The 6,700-nt window shown below is 43.4% G+C and overlaps 1 pseudogene; it reads left to right on the top strand.

The window, feature by feature from the left end:
* The first annotated feature begins 444 nt into the window (after positions 1-444).
* Positions 445-1,374, top strand: LOC124234606 (olfactory receptor 2W3-like; annotated as a pseudogene).
* Positions 1,375-6,700: the final 5,326 nt, after the last annotated feature.

The following is a 6,700-nucleotide window of genomic DNA, read 5'->3' as shown; positions in this document are numbered from 1 at the left end:
GGGGCATTCTCCATGTAATGAATATTTCCTAAATACTGTTACTTGGTGATTCTGCGGCTCTCTTTGGGCCTCGAGGCTTTGGCAGGAGCGTAGGAACTTGTGTCTGGAGAAGAATCAGTGGGTGGGCCATGGCAGGACTTATCTTTCCTGTCATTGGGATTAGAGGCAGTACCAGCAGTGAAGAGTGAAGACTCTAACCCTCATTTCCTGGCTTCAGAATCAGTTCTGCTCCTTTCTAGAATATAATTTGCTTAACACATATCTGCCTCAGTTTCCTTTTCCGTAAGACAACGATAAGAAGAGTGGCCACTTCTTATCACTGTGATTGGGGATAAATGAATAAGTAAATGTAAACAGCATAGAACACCTGGCTCATAGTAAGTGCTCCCTTATATATACTGTCAGCATTATTAGTATCAATGTTTCTCTTCAGTTGCACTAGAGATGGATGGAACCAATGACAGTACCCGGAGAAATTTCATCCTTTTGGGGTTTTCTGATAACCCAATCTGGAGAGGATCCTCTCTGTGGTCATCTTGATTTCATATCTCCTGACCCTTGTGGGCAATAGAACCATCATCCTGGTGTCCCAGCTGGACTTCCACCCCCACATTCCCATGTATTTCTTCCTCGCCCACCTCTCCTTCCTGGACCTCAGTTTTACCACCAGCTCCATCCCCCAGCTGCTCTCAAACCTGAGAGGAGGTGACAAGACCATCAGCTACACTGGCTGTGCTATCCATCTCTTCCTATTCCTGGGTCTGGGTGGTGTGGAGTGTCTGCTCCTGGCTGTCATGGCATATGACAGCTTTGTTACAGTCTGCAAGCCCCTTCACTCCATGGTGATCATGAATCCATGGCCTTGGTGTCGGTGGCCCAGTGCTGTGGGATGGCCAAATCCTTGGCCCTGTCCCCAGTCATACTGCTCTTACCACACTATGGGAACCACCACGTGGACCACTTCCTGGTTGACATGCCCACTCTAATCAGGATGGCCTGTGTCAATACAGCTGCCATTAAGGGCATTGCCTTTGTCCTAGAAGTAAGCATTGTGCTGTCACCTCTGGTATTTATCCTGGTCTCCTATGGCTACATTGTGAGGGCAGTGCTACAAATTCAGTGTCAGGGAGGCAAAAGGCCTTCAGCACCTCTGGCTCCCATCTCACGGTGGTCTCACTTTTCTATGGAAACATAATCTACATGTACACGCAACCTGGGAACAGCTCTTCCCAAGACCAGGGCAAGTTCCTCACCCTCTTCTACAACATCATCATCCCCCTGCTGAACCCCCTGATCTACACCCTCGGAAACAAAGAGGTGAAGGGGGCACTGAGGAGGCTGCTGCTGGGTGACAGAGAGGTAGGAAAGAAGTAAGGGCAAAGGGGAGAGACGGGCCTCACCAACTAGTTGTCACTTCCATCAGGGATTAGTGATGGCATCTGGAGCTGTTGGATCAGATCTGGGCTTGAGCTAGGCTTCCAAATTTACATCTTTACCCAGACTACAGTAAGACTGTTTCAGTTACAATGTTAAGTGTTCTGATGAGTGAACTGTACAAAACGCATCATCCAAAACTCCTTTATATGATCTGTAAAGCAGGCCAAAAGGACAAAGCAAGATAAGTGTGTAGTTATAAAGATAAGTTCCATAGCATATACCAGAGTGCCAAGGAGGAAACTACTTTTCTCCATCAGACTTTTGTTTCTGTAGCTGTTTGTTTTCAATTCACTAACAACTTTCTGAGTTCTTTAGTCAGAATGATCACAATCAACCACATCTCTTGGCTGACAGCCATCAAACAGGGGAATTCAGCACAGTTGGCTAATTTCTATTTCCTAAATTCCCATCAAAAGCCTTTAATTAAATTATGGAATTTTTTCTACCTTTGTTCCCAAAATTTGACATTTTCCATAAAGTTTGATGAAGATTCTGATAAACCAAGAAGTTAACCTAAACAATGATGCATGTGTAATTTAAACTTTAGAGAATTATTTCTAGGTTTTTTTTTTTTTTTATTAATGAGAAGGACCTAGTGTTTATTAAGTTCCTGCTATGAGTCGAGTGCTTGTAATTCATATAACACTTTCTGTGTTTGTGGGAGGTGACCATGATTTTCATTGTCCCTATTTTACCCATGTGGTACTTGAGGCTTGGAGGTTAAATCACTCACTCATATAGAACTGAACCAGAGGTTTACTCCAAGTTCTGTGACTGTCATTTCCTGCTGTTTCTATTGCTACATGAATTTCTAAAGAGCAAAAATCAAAAAGTGTTTAACGAGTAGCGTCAAAGACTCTTTAGAGCTAAAGAGCATGACTGGCTTCCGTTCCTTAAATAATCCAGACCAGGGTGTATGGGAGGAAAATGGTTCCCTGGAACCTCATAAGGTTCCTGTATGGATTTGAAGTTTTAACTGATATAAATTAGCAGAGCAAAGCATGCACATTTATTTAATTCAAATTTTATGTGACACAGGGGCCTTATATTAAAGATGCAAAGAAATGATTTTTATGATGGATTTGATGAAGAGTTGACAGTGGTGGAGGAATATGATAGGACAAAGGAGGTATGAGCTAAATGTGATAAACTGGACAATCATAGCAGGGCCTGTTTGTCCAGGTTCTGCTCCACATCCCTCCATCTTGACAATAATGTTGGTCCTTCCCTGCAGGTGTGGGGGCAGCTTTCACATGAAAGTCTGTCCACCTGCTGTAAAAGAAAGTCAGAAAGTCTTTCCCATACCTGCTAGTTTGCACATGTCTTTAGATCAAAATAGTCAATATGCCAAAGTGCCATATTTTGAAGTAGCTCATCATGAACCCTGCCAAGGGCTTCTCTCAGTTATGTAAAACTTAATTATCTGGGATAATTATTAAAATGCATATTCTTATTCAGTAGGTCTTTGGAGGGGTCAGAGACTCTGTATTTCTGCACACTTCCCAGGTGATGCCCTTACTGACTCTGCTGGCCCTTAGACCCTACTTTAAGGATATTGGAAATAGATTGCCCATGACTCTCATTGCAGGCATGCAGAGGTTGGATACATTCTGGAATAAGTGAAGATTGGATTCATAGACTAAATGAAATGGGGAGGAAATAATGTGAAGAGCCAGGCCAGGGTGGTGGGATCCTCATTCCTCTGCCATCATATTGATTCTCTGCCCCCTCGGCTGCAGAGCCTCTTTTCCAAGGTGGACTGTATTGCACCCCTTCCTTTTCTAACCTCCTCACTCTCTCACATCACTTCACCTTCAAGGGGACCATCCCCAGTGGGATAATTTAAGTGTAAGCAAAACAGGGTCTACTGGAAGATGGATTCCTATGCTTCAAGGGGCCCTGGTCTAAATACTCAAAACTGCTTTTTTTAAGAAACAGTGACACTGATGGGCTGGTGCTGAATAGGAGAAACAGAGTTATCTGCCTGGCAGTCAGGGTTTACTTCCAAGATTTATAAAACTCCAAAATACCACCTTGGTACCAAAACAACAAAGAGGGAAATATAATAAAGAATTAGGGTGGGGCTCCCAGGACTTCTCCATGCTTACGTTCAAAAGAACTTACTAGTCATCCTGTGCAAATCAGCAGAGTAGCCCCATGGGCTCTGAGGTCACAGTTTGCCAGCATTCCTGCCTCTGGGAAAAAGTCCTGGAGAGGACAAAGGAGGGTTCCATAACTCTGGTGAATACAGGGAGTTAGTGTGCACAGTGGTGATGGATTTTTACTGTGTTTAGTCTGCTAAAGAACAAAACTCAAGAGAATAAACTTTAAAGACTGCATTGGCTTTATTCGGTAACTCATGAATCATGCAAGATTCGATCTAGCAGATTGAAAGAAGCTATGACGAGATGTACAAAATGAAACAGTTTTATAGGTGAAGGAAGAAGGAGTCAGGAAGTCACACTAAGAAAAGGAAGATTGGTTATTGCAAGGTTGATTTCCTTACAAGGGTTGGCAGGGGGTTCTCGGGCAGATTACCTAGCTGGTGCTGATCAGGTGATTTCTGATTGTCTGGTGTAAGATTCCATTTCTGGGAAAGCTGAGGCTGTAACTAAGTTGTCTCATTTTGGTGATGTGGGACTCAGCATAAGTGACTCCATTGAGTCTTACTGTTTTGTTTTTAACAACTCTGGTCATCTTATGATGTGGGGTCACCAATAAAGACAGTTGCTGTGGAATTGGGTAAGAAACTCAACTCAATGGGTCTAAGCCAGAGAAAAGTTGATTTTACTGAGCCCTAGGCTCCCAGAAAACATCAACAGGTGAGAAATCTCCACCACACTTTTGTGCCCCAGGAAAGGGCTGACTTTGAAGAATAACTCTTCCCCACATGACTCAGATAAGTCCCCTCTCTCCTGTTCCTCAGGCTCATAACTCTCCTGTTTGGCTGCTCTGTAAATCCCCAGGCTTATTCCTTTTCTAGAAAATATTCCTCTTGTTGTAATAAACTTCTTCACCCAAGATGGAGCCATTTCTTCCCAGAGTGCCATATCAGCAAACCGAACTTTGCTGTTCCTGTAAATGCTCTGTCAACCAGAAACACAGTACATCCAGTCTGCCAATCCCCAAATGCCAACCACACTCTGCCCTGCATTCTGGTTTCATTGTTCCTCGATCTTTCTAAATAAGGTCAGATATGCAACCTCAGCCCAACATGCACTGCTTCTGCAGTGCTGCCTCTAATGCTTTATGAAATTTGCTGTTGCCCAAACAACCCTAGGAAGAGCACTTCACCGCTTCTGAGGCACAGGGGTCCCCCAATCTATGGACTGTTTTCCCATTAAAAAAGCGCATCAAACTCATTACTAAACTGTTTTACTTTTGCCATTTGACACACATTAAGGAACAACTCTCTATTGCAATAGCCTAGAAAAAGTCATCTCCTGAATTTCCAGTGCATTTGGTTTCACAGTAATTTTTTCTACATCATGTTAAAACATTAAGATTAAAATTGTGTCAAACTGTGAGGCAGAACAGAATAGAATGGAATTGTCCTTTCTTTTAGGTGCGTGATTTTCTCTTCCAATCATTGCTTGATAACTGCCACTTTTTCTTCCTCTCTTAATTCTCTGTGTGTTCCTCTTCCTTGAACAGCCACCAAGTTTAATTTATTGTCTTATCTTTCCTTTCTCTTCTTCTTGTTAATCTCCCTTTATACTGCTCTAATCAGGTCTTTTCTTTTTTATTTTTTACTACAGCCATGGATGCCTCTTCTACAAATGCCACTTCTATCATGCACATTAAGAGGTAATTTTCAGAAAAAGGTAAAATTATGAACTCATACAATATAAAAGCAGACTCATGTTCAAGGATTTGTTTTACCCTTAGGATCTGAGGCAATAGGGCAGGTGCTATAGCCAGCTTAATGGAAAAGTCAAACCAGTATAAATTTACTGAATAAAGTGATATTGAGCTGAATTTGATGCGGGGTCGGTGAGCCGAGGAGTCAAAAGAAAGATTTCTTAGACTCTCAAGATCTGGCAGTAGTGCTCTTTTATTTAGAGAATAGTGTGGAACAGCATGGGGACAGGACCCATGGGCAGGCAGAGCTCCTGCTGCTGCCCCCGCTGGCATGGGGACAGGACCCATGGGCAGGCAGAGCTGGTGTGTGTGGACAAGACCCACGGGCAGTCAGAGCTCCTGCTGCTGCCGCATGGGGACAGGACCCATGGGCAGTCAGAGCTGGTGCGTGGGGACAGGACCCACGGGCAGTCAGAGCTCCTGCTGCTGCCCCCGCTGGCATGGGGACAGGTCCCATGGGCAGGCAGAGCTAGTGTGTGGGGACAAGACCCACAGGCAGTCAGAGCTCCTGCTGCTGCCCTGAGTTGAGGGTTAGGGCTAATTTTATAAGGCATGGGTACGTGACTTATTTTTACTGGAAAAAAAAAGAAAAGATGATGTAAAAAGTCATTAAATGATTTCAGTGCAGATGGGGTCTGGTTATTGTGCGGTCATATAACTTTAGATACGAATCTGGCCATATAGATCGGCATGCAGGTGAGGATGCCCCGGGCTTCTCTCCCTGTGGTTGTCCTAATTCATACCATAAAAAAAGTCCACTGGGTCATATAGTTTGGCATGTAGGCCAGGTCACCTTGGGCTTCTCTAGCTGGGGCAGCCTTAATCCACATCAAATTGCAAATGAAGCAAAACTGGTTTTCCACTGGGAGGAAGAAAGTCAATTAACAGTCTACTAAACATGGCACAATTTGCATATCTATCAGTAGCCTACAACTTACAAGAAGTGCGAAATAGCTCAAACCCCAGGAAAGAGGACTAGAATCTGATAGCCAGAGGGTGTGCCATCAATAATGCATAGCTTTCTATCGAAACACAAGGGTTTTATTCTACATTAGTAATAATAGCATGTTTGGGATGCTTGGTATGTGTCTGCCACTCTTAGACTTTCACCTGTATTTACTCATTGAATCTTCAAGAAGGATATCATGGTGTGAAATATCACATATATTTTACATTTGAGAAAGTTAAGTCTCAGAGATTTTAATATTCAGTTCCAGGGAGAGTGGGAATGCAATAGTGTAGCTGCTTGGCTGTACTACTTATGTGAGGCCCTGAGCAGTCTGATGGGTTTCAGGAAATGCTACCTCAAAATATGGCATTGGCATATCCAATAGTTGAAACTTGAGCAGTTTGAGAGAACAGCCTTCCACCCACCATCTCCACTGAAACAGGTCATGAAGCC

The sequence above is a fragment of the Equus quagga genome, unplaced genomic scaffold, assembly GCF_021613505.1.
Source record: "Equus quagga isolate Etosha38 unplaced genomic scaffold, UCLA_HA_Equagga_1.0 95759_RagTag, whole genome shotgun sequence".
Lineage (NCBI taxonomy): Eukaryota > Metazoa > Chordata > Mammalia > Perissodactyla > Equidae > Equus > Equus quagga.
This window is presented reverse-complemented; position numbering and strand designations above follow the sequence as displayed.